The following is a 16,766-nucleotide window of genomic DNA, read 5'->3' on the forward strand; positions in this document are numbered from 1 at the left end:
GAGATACATTGCATTAATGGGGTCGTTGAGTTCATAGCCCTCCTGATTTTTGATTTTCACTCGGGTTACCACAAATGGCCCCTACCAATTAGGTTTGAATTTGCCTAATAGGTGAGGATTTGCAGGAGTGTGGAAGATCTTCTTAAGTACCATGTCTCCTTCTCTGAATTGTTGGAGAACAACTTTTCTTTGGTATGCCCTCTCGATTCTACATTGGTAAGCATGATATTTTGCGTTGCTCGTAGTCGTCTTTCATTTAAAGTGTCGAGGGCAGCGACTTGTACTTCGATCTTTTGTTCCTCATCTAAATCTTTATGAATGAGCACTCGAAGAGACGGTATCTCGACTTCAATGGGTAGCACAGCCTCCATGCCATATACTAATGAGTATGGGGTCATGCCCGTCGAAGTCTTCTCAGTTGTTAAGTAGACCCATAGCGCGTCGTTTAGCTTTTCGTGCCAATCTTTGTCACCTTTTATTATTTTGTTTATAATTCTGAGAAGTCCTTTGTTTGTGGCCTTTGCTTGTCCATTTCCTTGAGGGTAGTAGGGTGTGGAGAATTTCTGCATTATTTTAAATGTTTTACACACCTTAGTGACCCTTTCATTTTTTAAGTTTGTTCCATTGTCAGTAATGATTGATTCAGGAATGCCAAATCTAAAAACAATGTTGTTCTTTATTAAACGAGCAACATGATGAGCTTCAATTTTGATAAATGATGCGGCTTCTACCCATTTTGTGAAGTATTATGTAGCTGTTAGTATGTAATGGTGGCCATTCGAGGCTTTTATTGAAATCATTCTGATGATATCAAGACCCACATGGAAAAAGGCCATACAAGCGGTCTTGAGTTAAGTGGTATTGACGGTGCATGGATGAGGTCTCCATAAAGCTGACATTTGGGATACCTCTTAAAAAATTTCCAGCAATCTTCAGCCATGGTGGTCCAATAATAGCCTTGACGTCTGATTTTTTGGGCTAAGGTAGTTGCCTCAGAATGACCTCCTTCATTGTGTAATTCTGTTAATACTTGGTCGATTTATGGATGGTAGAGGCACCGCAAGATGATGCCGTCAAAGGATTTCTTGAACAGAAGGTCATCTCTTATTGGAAAACCCATAGAAAACTTTCGAAGGGCTTCCTTATCCTTTTTGGTGGCTTCGTTAGGGTATGACCCATCTTTCAACAAGGACAACACATCTTGGAACCATGGTTTCGCTTTGACTAGCGCGTCTGAGGCCATGAAAGACACTTCGTCATCGTTCTCATTTTGTTGCTCTATTTTTTGTTTGATTCTGGGTGGGGAAGGGTCATGCTTATGCCTGATGTAAAATGGCAGCGTGGTGACTTCTAAAGGAATGCTTACCATCGACACAAGGGTTGCAAGGGTGTCGGCTAACCGATTGTTTTCCCTAGTTACATGCTGGAAGGTGATTTGCTTAAAATATTTTATCCTCTTTTCCACTTTTTCTTGATAGGGTTTTAATTTTTCTTCTTTGACCTTCCAAATCCCTTGAACTTGGTTTATGACGAGCAAGGAGTCACCAATGACTCGTATTTGTTGAATCTCAGTTCTATGGCATTCTCGAGTCTGGCTATCAAGGCTTCATATTCAGCAATGTTATTGGTACAAGGGAAATCAAGTTTGATGGTTGTTGGCATTAAAATCTTCTCGGGTGAGCATAGTATAACCCCTACACCTGACTAGTATTCGTTCTTTGCACTGTCGAAGTAGAACTCCCAAGTTGAGTCCTCAATTGTGAAGGGGTCCTCATCAAGGAGATCGTTGTTAACGGGAGTGTTATCTGGCAGTGCATGTTAAGCTAAGTGGTCAGCAGTGGCTTGTCCTTTGACCAATTTTTGAGTGACATATTCGATCTCAAGCTCGCTCAATAACATTCTCCACTTTGCTAAACATTCGTTAATGACTGGTCTTTCTAATAGGTACTTGAGTGGGTTTAGTTTTGAGATGAGCTTGACTGTATGAGATAAGACATAGTGTCTTAATTTCTGCATAACCCACACAAGTGTTAAGTAATGCTTCTCCATGTCTATGTATCTCGTCTCGTAGTCAACTATGGTTTTACTGATGTAGTACATGGTTTGTTCTTTTTCATGGTCATCGTATTGTCCTAACATTTTCCTCATGGTTTTGTCTTTCACATATATGTATAGGAACATGGGTTTGCCTAGATTAAGAGGACTAAGGACGGGAGGTTTCGTTAGGTACTCCTTGATTTGGTCGAATGCCTTTTTGGCATTCATTGTCCCATATGAATGGGGTATCTTTCTTAAGGAGCATATTGAAGGGTGCGCATGTATTTGCCAGTTGTGAGATAAAACGCCTTATGGCTTGTATGCGACCTTGAGGCCCACATATTTCTCTAATGTTTTGGGGATGGGGCAATTCAGTGATGGCCCGTATTTTGGATTGATCCACCTCAATGCCCCTTTGGCTTACTATAAACCCTAGTAATTTGCCGGATTCAACTCCAAACACATATTTTTGTGGATTGAGTTTGAGTTGATGTTTCCGAAGTCTTTCAAAAATGGTTATTAGGTTAGTGAGGTGATCGGACCTGGCATTTGACTTGACCTGGATGTCATCGACGTAGTCATCCATGATGGTATGCATTAAGTCCTGGAAGATGCTAATCATTGCCCGTTGATAAGTTGCACCTGCATTTTTTAGGCCAAAGGACACAGTAGCAGTAGGTTCCCCATTGTGTTATGAACGATATTTTCGTTTGGTTTTCTTCTGCCATGAAAATCTGGTTGTAACTTGAGTTCTCGTGCCTACAGTGTTGTCGACCAAGGCATTTATGTTTGGTAATAGGAAATTATCTTTGGGACATGCCTTGTTGAGGTTTTTGTACTCGACGTACACTCGGATCCTCCCATATTTCTTAGGTACGATCACTATGTTGGCCAATCATTCTGAGTAATTGACAGGGGTACTCAATTTTACCTTGAGCAGTTTATCGATTTCTTCTTTGATTTTGAGCTCAAGGTGGGTCTTTTGACATCGGAGTTTCTAGTTTACTAACCTTGTCTTTTCATTGAATATTAGGTGATCTTGCACCAATGTGGAATCTAACCGTGAAATATCATCATATAACCAGGAGAAGACATCACAATATTCCTTGAGAAAAGAAATCATGTTTTTTCGCTCCTCAGGCGATAGGGAGGCTCCAATCTTGGTTAACCTTGGGTCCTTCTCGGTTCCTAGGTTGACGTCAATTATCTCTTTGATGGTAGCCGTTGGGTCATCATCAAATCTCTTCTTGAACTACTCAACATGGGAAGTGAGTTCCTCAGGTTGAGGGATTTCTTTGGACTCTTCGTTCTCTTTATCTTCATCCAGGTTAGATGATTTGTCATCTTGAGTGTTTTGCACCGTTAATGGGCTATCTTGAGTGTTTGACATTTTTGAAAATTCTTTTTCCTTATTATCAGTTTTATAATGTTTCGAGTTTTCACCAGTTTTTGAAATGTCTCAAGAGGTATCCCTTATGGGACATACAAGGGACATGTTGGGGACCAGACGCGCATGGTGGTTAGGTGGCCACCTTGTGCCTGTCCGTTTTTTGGTACCGAGACTTGAAGTTGCTGCTGGTATGCTTCCAACGATTCTCGAGATAGGGGAGTGATTGAACAATTCCGTCCCTGGGTTCGAATAGGCGAATAAACACGATTGGTTGTATCAGAGCCAATTATATACTTTCAAGTCCAAGTCAGCAAAAAGGTATTCAATTCCCAATTCTTGTGTGTGCTGAGGTATGGGAGGAGAATCCTCCACCATTGGGGAATTAAGGATCACCTTTGGCCGTTTCGAAGGACAAGCATGGAGAGGGTCGAGAATTTGAATGCCTCCAGATACAAAGATCAAATGGCATGAAGACTTCATCTAGATTTCAAATAAGGTGAGAGAACACCTGAGTCCTCTTCAATCCCCATTTTCGCTTTTGGCTTGGGGTGACTCAGAGATTGCCTCTGTTACGCCTTGCCCTTGATTTCCCTAGCCTTGGCCTGGTAGGAAGCCTTAGGAGAAGAGCATATGCCAAGTCTCGAGGGACCCAAAACCGTATCGATGTTGACATTGGATGAAGTTTTCCATCAATGCGGAAGTTTGCATAATTTGTGGAATAGGGTTGCTGACCTTTAGGTGTAAGGTGGCGCAATTAGCTTGCTCGAAGGAAATAAGTGGGATTTCTCTGAGCTCTACTCCCACTGTAGAGGCCACCATGAGATTACCACAACCTTCTTAGAAGCATGTTGCATGAGGGTTTATATCCAAGACAAAAAGCTTTATCACTTGGACGACAGGACCAACCTTGAGAGTGAGAGACAAAATTCCTTCGGTTTGTCTTTTGGTCCCATCGTATGTAGCGATATTGAGCTGACAGGATTCGAAGTCAACCAAGCTCTTGCCTATCTACTTCATCGTTTTCATAAGGCATATTTTTAATGATGCCCCATTATCAACGAGTACCCTCTGTATCTCATACCTTTGCATGAAAATGGTGATGTGCAATGGTTGGACGTGAAAGCGGTTGAAGCTGGTCGGGATGTAGTCGTCTGTGAACACGATCGGAGTTGGTGCCATCAGTTGGTTGATCATTCCGTGTAACTCATTCGGTTGTGTGTTGCTCAGGATGTGCGTCTTGGCAATGACTTTCTCAATCTGGGCCCTATGCACTGGTGAGTTATTAAGCAGCTCCAAGATGGAGATCTGAGCCTAGATCTTCTCGAGGTGAGCCGGTAGATCGTAGGTGGTTGTAGATCTTTGGGATTCTTTGTGGGGTTCATGATTCATGGTATTCGTCGGCTGCTTGGGCTCAGAGGTTCCTCCTATTCTCTCCTTGAGGGTATTGGCCATCAATGGGATGGGCTTGAAAACTCGACCTCTTCAGGTCAAGGAGTCTACTTCACATGTCTGAAGTTTGATAGGATCTACCCTTGCAAGAGTAATGGGGAACTTTGGGGCGTTGGCCCCCTGATTGGAGGATGACCCCTTCTCATTGATCCAAACCACATCAATTTTTAACATATCATCCTCATCATATTGGTCCCACTTTAGTGGGTCATCTAGGTTTTGAGGTAAAGGAGTTCCTTTTAGAAGATCCAATAGGTCCTCTTGGGGTCTTGGAGGTGGTGACCACAAGGGAAAATGAATTGAGCCAGGTCTTCTTCTTCATCTCCATCATCGATCATGTGAATGACAACATTCCCTTTTGGGTTGTCATGTGCTTCCGTCTTTCTGGTCGTTGTGGCCGTATTTTCAAGAAGAGGATTTGTAAAGATACCGATCTTTTGATTAGGCTCTTCAACATGTTATTTTTCGGTGGGACAGTGATGTTCCCCTATCGACCAACCCTTGAATAACCCGTTTCAAATGACAGTAATTTTGGGTGTCTTGTATATGATTTCGGTGCCATTTGCACCATTTACTCTTGTCCATGACTTGGAATGGTGGCTCGGATGGTGCTGAGAGGTAAACCATATCTTTGGAAATGAGTAATTCAAGCACTTTTTCTAATGGGTCTTTGAGAAAAGTGAAATTATCATCTTTCATTTGGTTGTTATTTTGAGCATTGGCTTTATGCTGACCCCTCTGGTTTTGGTTCTGATAGTTGCGCTGAGCAGCTGAACTTCGAGCCAACACATTAATGACAATTTCATTAACCTGACCGGAAGTATTCCCCTTGTTGTTGTTATTGCTGTTCTTATTTATCTTGTTGTGGGGAGTGGCTATGGATTTGTTCTTGGGTCTAGTGCTGAGAGGAGTTCCTTTAACCCTTTCATGGCATGCCACCTGCTCAATCATGGAGTCGAAAGAGTAAGGGATAAAACCTTGCCTGAAGAAGGTCCTATATTCAGGAGTGACACTTTCTAAGGCTATGTAGATCTTGGCCGGGTCTGTGAGTGGACATTCAATGACTCGCATCTCCGCCTCACGGAATCGATTGATGAAGTCTTCAAAGGATTCTCCTAGATTTTGTTTTGTTGCATTGAGTTCGCCCAGATAGAGATGCCTTGGTGTCGATCCACGGTAGTGAGAGACGAATAGATTAAGCATTTCATCTGGAGTGATGTGCGGTTGAGTACACATCATTCTTCGATGCCAGTTCAGAGCCTCGCTGGACAACATTTGCGAAAATATGGCCTTTAGTTGATTTGGACTATCTCGTAAAGCTCGAACGGAGAGGAGGTATGCGTTGACGTGGGTGTCTCGATCGATCTTTCCACTGAACTTGTTTAGGAATTATGGGATGACAGATCCGAAGGGAAGGTCCTTCATGCCTCTGAGGGTCGCATGAACTTAGGCGTTCGGGGGGTAAATCTTCGTGAATGCCCATTCTTACAAGTACGTCTTACACTACTTTCATGGTGCCTTCATATTGAGCATTCGACATGACGGTAGGCCCACCGGTTGGCGAGGTCCCAAGTGTAGACTTATGAGTCAAGGCTTGGGGTATGTATTGGCCTGTATGGACCTAAGGTTGATGAGAGGTAATCATGGGCGGTTTGGTATACTTGTGCCTGAGGGATGTATTGTCCCATAGGTCACCACTGGCTGCAGAAATTACACGGTCTGTTGGATAAGAAGGACTACTGGGACCGATTGAAGAATTGATTGTCCTAGGGGTTGCCCTATAGTACTAAACTAGTTCGGAATTGACCCCTATGCTGGGGGCATGAACAACATAGCCCCGGTCAACTAAACTTTGAAGGGTAGTTTGGACACCTACATCACCTAGGGGTCAATTCAGATAGATATCTCTATTTCGCATGACATTCAGGTTATCATGAGCTGTGCTATGGTGGCTTGAGGCCGGGTCAGATCCCTTAAACCTAGGTGGGTCTTGATTTGGAGACCGTCGTGCCTCGGAGTTATCATGGTTCGAGTTATGGGAATGAGCATTTGAACCTGCGTGAACTTCTTCCCTCACTTGACTCCTACTTTTATTACTTAAGAGCCCTTGCAGGACCACCCAAGGTCGAACCCCTTGACTATTCAAAGTCTTTCGGGCGGAGCTAGCTTTTCGGGCCACATAGATATTAGGATTAGGAGCTGATCCTTGAGACTCTGCCTCTAATTGAAGACTTGAGTGCCGAAAAATGGATGGACCCGGGTTCTGGCCATAATCCCATGGGATTGCAACATACTGGTCTCGAGGTTTTGAAAGATTAGGTTTGGAGTAGGCTGCAAAATAATCATCATGGTCACCTTGGGTAACCGACATGGTGACTCTCTTTGACCCGGTACTTGAATCTAGACTTAGGGTGAGATCTAGACTCGACAGCTAAGGATAGAACCTAGTCTATTTCTAGGGGAAAAATCCTAAACTAAGATCTATGCTAGGACTAAACCAGATGAATCTCGCTAGATTCGATGGGTTTTGGTTTAGACCCTGAACTAGGATAAGTCCTAGTTTATCTATAGAGGCAACTCTACACTTAGACCTAGGCTAGGACCTAGATTGAGATCTAGACTAGATGGGTACGAGTCTTGGCTCAGACTGAGAGGGGGGCCTAGGTTCGAACCTAGGAGTGAACGTGGTTCGAACTTGGACAAAGCTGGGTACAAGCCTGAGCTCGGACATAGATGGTTTCGAATATCAGACTCGGTGTTGACCTGGACTGGATCAAGGTGAGATTTGGCGTGAGCCTTGGCTTAGAACAAAAAAGGGCCTAGGTTTGGACCTGGGTGTTACCCTGATTCAGACTTGGACTAGACCAGATACAAACTTGGACTTAGACCCATAAGGTTTCAGCTCGGACCAGAAGCGGATCTAGACTAAGATCTAAGACTAATCAACCGTAACAAGACAACAAAACACTCGAACACTTTTGGCCTAAACTATGGGTAGGCTTGGTTTGAGTGGGTTTCTAACTATTAAAATGTGGCTAGGCTGAGTATGTCTCCACGTGGGTCCTGGTCACCTGTTAAAAGAATCAACCACGTCCTACTATGTGTAGAGTTTCTTTGAGGCTAAGGATAATGGACGGGCACTCATAGTTAAAGTTCCGCGAATCCTATCTGCCTCCACTCTCAAGGCTAGGTTTCCCTCACAACAGTTAATGTCGGATTTTGGGAGTTTTCGAAAATTTTTGTTGGTTTCCCGGGCTTCCCCAATCTGTTGTGTGCAAGAAGTGTGTAAAGAAGCATGCAAGTGAAAAGAAAGTAACAAACAGGCAAACACACTGCAAGAAAGAAATGTGAGCACTTGGCACAAATCATGCCAAGTGATGCGCTTCGAGTTGGAGTCTTGACCGACTAAAAGCACAATTTTGGTGTAGGGTAAGCAATCCCTAAGAAGGTATACAGTAAATAAAAGTGGAACCAGGTACAACCCGTACCTAGTTGAGCTCGTCCCAACTCGAGGGTGAATCGATCAAGGCACAATTAGAGAGAGAGAGTGCAGGTGACACTCAAATATATATATATATATATTACCCTATTTTCTTTAATGAAAAGAGAAAGAACTGGCAACTACCGAATTACAAGCAAAGAAAGAAAAGAAATCTTTTTTTTTTGAAAGAGAGAGGCCAGAAAGGTGATTTTTTTAAAGTGGAGATTCTATTTATTTTTTTAGAAAATAAAGTGGCTTTAAACACAACAACTTTGTATTTTTAAACAAAATAGGCCTTCAAAATTTTTTGTTTGTTTTTTTTTTGTTTGTTAAAAAGAAAGGCCGTGAAAGTTCTTTTTTTGTTTGTTAAGGTTTCTTTTTTATTTTTATTTTGGAAGTAAGATGGATGTTTTTTTAGGAAGGAAAAAGGAAATACTGACCACGAAGAGAAAGCAAGCACAAGGAAACCAAAATTTTCTTTTTGTTTTTCTTTTTGTTTTTTTTTTAAAATGGAAGAGTAGGTTTTTTTTTTTTGAAAACAAAATGGCTTTTAAAAATGTGTTTTTAATTCATTTTTTAAAAAATCAATCCCTTCTTTTCTTTTCTTTTCTTTTCTTTTTTTTTAAAGTTTTATTTCTTTTTAAAGTTTTTTTTGTTGTAAAAACAATAACGGGAAAGGTTTCTATACTTCCCCTACAACATAGAAGATCTATGCTTCACCTACCATCCAGTCGTCCAATTTTGATCAAGAGAGCTGCTCACCGTTTGATCTTGGATCCGACGTTTCAAAGTATTTTGTTTTTAGTTTTTTATACAAATTGTATGAATATGAAATTTGGCACGTGCCATCTTCTCATTGGGGGGCACCTATAAAAAATATAAAAAATAATTTTTTGATAAAATATAATAACCAAATTACCACTTAAATCTTTCAGGGGTATTTTAATCATTTTATTTTATTGAAAATATTTTTTAATATTTTTTGCTAGTGCGAATTTAATAGAGTATTGGACGTTTCAAAATTTGGTGTGAAAATAATTTATAGGAAAAAAATTTAAAATAAAATAGTGTAGAGACGTGACATTATAATTGACAATCTTAATATTCCATTCAAAATAGAGGGTTGGATAAGGAGAAGTATACAAGTTTTATGCTATAGGGGAAGCATAGAAAGCTTGCCCAACAACCACTAACTGAAAAGAAATGTCAAAGCCGAACTTCCTGGTGCAGAACCTCTTATCCTTAACTTTCCAAATGCAAAACCTCTTATCACTAACTTTGCAATGCAAGACCTTCATTCAACTGCGAGGAAATTGATCTTTGACGTGAGAGATAAAAGGATATTGAAATTTCACATCATATATCCTGGATAAATGGAAAATTAAGAGGTACAGCTAAAGGTACACGCAAGTTTGGAGAGAGAGACGAGTCCTGTTTATCAGGACCAACAACGCCTTAGCCTTCTAATGATAAAAACAAATCCATATCGAAGATATCCTCAACAAAATGAAGAGATAATGCAACAAAATGAAGAGATAATGTCCCACCTGTTAATCTTGAGAGCGTGTGAGATTCTCTTGAAGCCATTTTGAATTCTTGAGGCTGACAATGACTATCCCACCACCATAACAATCCCAGAGACAGGCAAAAAACTAAGAGAGAAAAGTTGCACCACGAAGCCACAATTCACAATTAAAAAACACTCCAAAATAGGACCAAAGAATCCTTGATCTCCCTATTTCTCTCTCTAAACTCACAATTTTCTCCAATCAAATAAACTAGCTTTTAAAAAAGAAAAGCCAAATAATGGTTCCAAAATCCAAAAACCAAATCCAAAAAAAAAAAAAAAAAAAAAACTCCAAATTCTAAAAAGATACCAACTAAGCACTAACGCAAAAGAACAAAAAATAATTTTTCAGCAAAACTATTGCTCTCTTAACATAATAAAATCCAAGACCCGGAAACTGAGTCAGAGAGTCCTCAGATCGCTATCATTGTCAAATATGAGTCATGCGTCTTAATCAATGACACGCCATTGACATGGTCACAACTTTTTCTTTTTTTTTTTTAAAAAATTAAAACAAAGTAGCACCAAAGATCTTTTTTTTTTCTTTAAAACACAAGACCCTCAAAAGGAGATATTGGGTCTTTTTTTCTTTTTTCCATGCACGGATCTAGCTAGAAATACCCCATGATAGCACCAAACTATTTACGATGAAAATCAGAGAGATCTTCAGAGGAAGATCCCTCAGATCTGAACACCACAAACTAATTTTAAAAGTGTGATAGACAGTGGGGAAAATCAAATTTTAATATGATGCCAGATTTATTAAAAAACGAATAGATCTGCTCTCAAATCAGTGGCAGAGCCAGCATCGATCCAAAGAGCGCGAAGGATAAAAAAAGGAAAAGAATAAATTCATAACTCTAACAAAATAAATAAATAAAATAAGAGGAAAAGAGATGATGAAGAAAATACCTGGCCGGGCCAGTTGGCTCGGAGCACCCGAGGTTTCGAGGCCTCGCCCATATCAGAACCACGGTTGTGTACGTATGTTCTCTATTGTTTTCTCTTGAAACTTGACCAAACTTTGGCTTGGTTGAACTAGAGTTTTGTTAATTTAGGCTAAAAGTTGGTTTAAGAAAGGTTGCTTCTCAAAATCTAGGTTTTCTCTTAAAGGTTTTTAGGATCTCTAATCTTTTTCTCTGGACTCTCTCTCTCTCTCTAAGCTTTTTCTCTAGTTTCTCTCTCTCTCTCTCTCTCTCTCTCCTTTTAGTTTTTTTTTTGGCCTACACGTCCCACTTTCTCAGATTTCCTGGTCTACACCTCCTACTCAAAGAGGCATGTTAGTTTTCTTTTTATAGACTCAATAGATGTGTTGAATAGATAACTACTAAAATCATGGGATTTGCTAGGTGTAAAATGGATAACTACTAAAACCATAGGTGTGGAATGGATAGCTACTAAAAACTATGGGATTTGCTAGATGCAGATTAGATAACTACTAAAAAATATGAGATTTGCTAGGTGTAGAATGGATAACTACTAAAAGCTACAAGATTTGCTTGGTGTGGATCATAGGATGAGACCATAGATTATGGTGGTTTATGGTTTAGGGTCTATTGAAATAGTGTCGTCCTATGGGTTCAGGAAAACCATGGAATTTGCTAGTTTTAAAATGGGGTGTCTACACCTCTATGTTTGGTTTTCCATTCTTTGTTATATTTGTGGATGACCATTCTAGATTAACAACTATTTATTTAATGAAACACAAATATGAAGTTGCTAATCCATTTCAAGTTTACCACAAAATAGTTACAACTCATTATGATGCACAATTAATGTCTTACGTTCTAACAATGAGGGTATGTGCTAAATCAAATCAAAGACTACTTTGTTTATCAAGGGATTTAGTTCCAAACAACGTGTCTGTACACAATTCAACATAATGGCATTGCTGAGAGAAAAAAATAAGCACTTGTTGAAAGTTACCCTAGCTTTCTTACTAAGCTTTGTCTCCTGTTCGAACATTCTCTTGTGTTGCAGAGGCAACTGCACAAACTCAGCGGAAGGTTGCCATGGGAGATGAGATGCGAGCACTTGAGTAAAATAATACACAAGAAATCACCAACCTTCTTAAAGGAAAGAAGGTTGTAGGATGGTGGGTATACACTATGAAGTGTTAGCTATATGGTGGTCTCACTGTGGTTTCCCAAACATCACGGGGAACATGAAGTCTCAAACACGGAACCTAAAAACTAGGGATCTGAAGGTACAAGAGGTGCTTGCTTTCTTCGAAGTGTTAAACTCCCTCATCTTGGTAAAATTCCAAGGTGAAAAAGAGTCTCGACGAGTACCCTCTTAGTATACAACTAGATCGAAAAATAAATTCTTGAGTTATTGAGTTGCACATTTTGAAGACCTTTACAAAACCACAGTCACATAAAACTGATATGAATTCCAATTGGTAAAAGATCACAAACATCAACTGAAAATTTTCTCTCTTACTACAAAATAAATCATCTAATCGGTATACTACAATAAAACATCGATGAGGTACATCTACTCTCTCACTAAAACATGTCTTCTAATCGGTAAAATAAAGTTCGATTGGATATGACAAATAAGTGCACTAAACAAAGTTTCTTGGATGATAAATGAAAACATAGGACCATAAAATGGTAGAAATTCACTTCAATTAGAAAGGCGACCTTGTACCTGTTATGCTCAATGGACAATAGAGAACTGAAGTAAGCCACAAATACATACGTACTATCCTCTGAAACTATAGGATAGGAAGTGGTTTTAGAGAGAGAAACTTCTGTTTGGAGAGAGATAGAGAGAGTTCTTTTTTAAAGGTGTTATGCTCAATTGACATTAGAGAACTGAAGTAAGCCACAAATACATACGTACTATCCTCTGAAACTATAGGATAGGAAGTGGTTTTAGAGAGAGAAACTTCTGTTTGGAGAGAGATAGAGAGAGTTCTTTTTTAAAGGTCCATCTATAGGATAGGAAGTGGTTTTAGAGAGAGAAACTTCTGTTTGGAGAGAGATAGAGAGAGTTCTTTTTTAAAGGTCCATCGTACATTGAAAAGATAGAAGAAGAAGAAGAAGAAGAAGAAGAAGAAGAAGAAGAAGAAGAAGAAGAAGAAGAAGAAGAAGAAGAAGAAGAAGAAGAAGAATTTGCCTATCGAGGCCCTGTATGGGAGGAAGTGCAGGTCACTTATCTGTTGGGATGAGAAGAAGAAGCTGGGATGACCATTTGCTTCTGATAGAATTTGTCTATATCAGATGGCGCCTTTTGAGGCCAGTATTCAGATGTTGGGATGAGAAGAAGAAGCTGCGATGACCATTTGCTTCTGATAGAATTTGTCTATAGAGGACCTGTATGGGAAGAAGTGCAGGTCACCTATCTGTTGGGATGAGAAGAAGAAGCTGGGATGACCATTTGCTTCTGATAGAATTTGTCTATATCAGATGGCGCCTTTTGAGGCCAGTATTCAGATGGCGCCTTTCGAGGCCCTGTATGGGAGGAAGTGCAGGTCACCTATCTGTTGGGATGAGGTTGGTCAAAGGAGGCTTTTAGAGTCAGAAATTATTCAAGTGACATCAGAATAGATTGCCTTGATTCGAGAGAGGCTCAAGGCAACTCAGAGTCGACAAAAGAGTTACACCGATAATCGAAAGAGAGACCTCGATTTTGAAGAGGGCGATCGAGTTTTCTTGAAAGTATAGCCAACTAAGGGCATTATGAGGTTTGGAAAGAAAGGAAAATTGAGCCCACGTTTTATTGGACCTTTTGAAATTCTGGAAAAATTTGGAGGCATGGCATATAGACTTGCCCTACCACCCTAGTTGGCAAGCATCCACGATGTCTTTCATGTATCTCTGCAAAGGAAATACCAGTCTGACCCGTCCCATAACCTGAAATATGAACCAGTTCTAATCAGGGAAGACTTGACGTACAACGAGCAGCCATTTGAGAAATTGGATAGAAGAGTACTGGTCTTGCATAATAAAGAAATTCCTCTGGTCTGTGTTTTGTGGGAATACCATTCGCAAGAAGAGTCGATCTGGGAACGGGAAGATGAGATAAGGGATAAGTATCCCCATTTGTTTGGCTAGCAGAGATATGATTTTGAGGATAAAATCTATTTTAAGTGGATCTAACACTCATGTTTCCATATTTTTGATTAAATCGTGAAAGTTAAGAAAAGTATAAGTGTGATTTTGATAGGAATGTGGCTGCATGCTAGTGAAATTGTGTTGTTTGTACACTGTTATTACAAAATTATGGTCCCCAGTGGCATGGTGAATTTAGTATTGAAAATAAATTTGTCAGTCATGAAAATCTGTGGAAGAGTGCCCCTGTATGTCTAAATTAAGATGAAAAAGATTGTCTATAACCATTTTGTTTTGGAAGTTATTGATTATTCTATAAGGTGCACCAAAACCTTGCTGTGAATTTCTAAGGACCCTACATGTTTTTGTAATGAACATTTGACTGAAAAAATGGTATCTAAATGAATTCAAACTAGTTTTAAATGAAATATGTATATGTCTAAGTCAAATTTTGTTTTGAAACCATGTCGAAATTCCTCATAATTTGGAAGTTATGCCTCTGTTTGTATAGACATGTCACTATTATCAGTTGCAGTAGTTTTTAGGACTGTTTCTCATTTTATAATGAACTTTTGACTAACCAAATGGTGTTCAAATGAATTTAAAAAAGTTTTAAATGAAATATGGGTGTGTCTACTTCAAATTTGGTTTTGGAACCATGTTTAAATTTCGAATGGTTTGAGAAATATGCCCCTGTTTGTATGCATATGTCACTGTTATAAGTTGCAGTGAATTTCCAAAACTGTTACTTAATTTGTATTGAAATCTAACCAAATGCTGTCCAAATGACTTCAAACTAGTTTTCAATGAAATACGGGTGTGTTTATTTCAAATTTTGTGTTAGAACCATATTTAAATTCCTAATGGTTTGAGAAATATGCCCCTGTTTGTATGCATATGTCACTATTAAAAGTTGTAGTGAATTTCCAGAATTGTTGCTTAATTTGTATTAAACTGTTTACTGACCAAATAGTGTCCAAATAACGTAAAAATAGGTTTTAAAAAAATATGAGTGTGTCCACTTCAAATTTGGTTTTGCAACCATGTTGAAACTCTTTATGATTTGGGAATTATACCCGTGTTTGCATATGTCATTGTTGTAAGTTGCAGTAAATTTTAGAGCTACTATAGGTTTTAAGACTGTTCACTGACCAATATATCTCTGATTAAGGCTAAACTAATTCTAAATGAAAAGTGGATGAGTTTATTTTCAAATTGGTTTTGAAACCATGACTAAAACCCCCATGGAATGGAAGTTAGGCCAAATGTTTTTAAGAGTCCCTCATACTGAAAATTCTATTCGGTTATGAAATATTGAATAAGCATGCTTATGATATAGTGAATGCTCATGAACTCTTCAATAATGGTAATAATTCATGCTTGGGCATGAGTGAATGCTTATGAGATATGCATGTGCATAGTTGTAATAAGATATGATAAGTCTGTGATATGAACCCTTACACAATGGGACATTCATTGGTAGTGAGGATCTGATATGATAAGACTGTGATATGAACCACTACACAATGAGACATCCATTGGTAGTGGGGATCTGTTATGATAAGACTGTGATATGAAACACTACGCAATGAGACATCCATTGGTAGTATGACATGAGATTTTGAGATTACTGAGTAAAGCACTACGTAACGGGTCATCCATTGGTAGTATAATCTGTTATGATAAAATAAGAAAATTATACATGCAATTAAGATCTATCCCAACTCCCAATGATAGGAAAGGAGTTCGGAGGTGAATATGAATGGTTGGGTCGCGCCCCCCAAATCTTTATGGGCACTACGCAGTGGGTTACCCATTGGTAGTGTAATGCTCTCTCGTCAGAAGGGCATAAGGAAAGGGTCGTGTCTTGTAAGGCCACTGCCTATCGAAAGCCCCAAAGCGCGCTGGGGACTGTGTGTGTACATGTGAAGGCATTACGAAGTGGGTCACCCACTTGTCATTGTCTTCCCTCTTAAGTCAAGGTAGAAGTCCCAAGTAACATGATTGACTTGCCATGATAAATGGAACTTCTACTTCAGGAGTAGGTATACTAAGGTTGCCTGTATGCACTACGTGTCTTCCTGTATGCACTACATGTTTGCCCGTATACAGTACATGTTTGCCTGTATGCACTATGTGTTTGCCTGTATGCACTACGTGTTTCGCGTAAATTTCTAATATGTTATTTCAATGAAAAAATGGGGTGGCTGTTAGTCATATAGTGTTTGATTTTTTTGATAACTGCTTTACACTTCTTCCACCACTACTAAAGAATTGAGATACGTGACTCCATGTTATGACATCTGCATGATCTTGGGGGATGTTTACGAATAACATTGTATAGGAAGGGATACATGATGATTGATTTGCATACTGGGCTTTATAACTCATTCCTTTGACTTTCTTTGTGTAGAGCGATGACCTGTGGTATTGAAAGCAGGCGGCTGGGTATTGGTGGTTGAAGATCTGAGCTTGTCCAGAAGGCCTTATCCAGATAATAGGTGTTTGTTGGCGGTGGCCATGTAGTTGTTTGTTCAAAATATTGTATGTTATGGTTGGGCCGTAGTGCCTTGGACATGATTGTAATAAATTTTTTGGAACCTGTATATATATAAGTTGGTTTTAATTTGCTTAGTTCTTTGTACCTTGTGGTTGGTTTTTGCTTTCTTTCGTGGTTTGTTTTGAATCAGCTTTCTAAAAAGTGTTGAACGCTCTTGCATCTGAGTGGCATTCGCTACCTTTGGTCACGGTCCCATACTCTGTTACCCTCTGACTAGTACGGTA

The sequence above is a fragment of the Amborella trichopoda genome, chromosome 9 (genome assembly GCF_054954075.1).
Source record: "Amborella trichopoda isolate Santa Cruz 75 chromosome 9, AtrichopodaSantaCruz75HAP2 v2.0, whole genome shotgun sequence".
NCBI classification, from domain to species: Eukaryota; Viridiplantae; Streptophyta; class Magnoliopsida; order Amborellales; family Amborellaceae; genus Amborella; species Amborella trichopoda.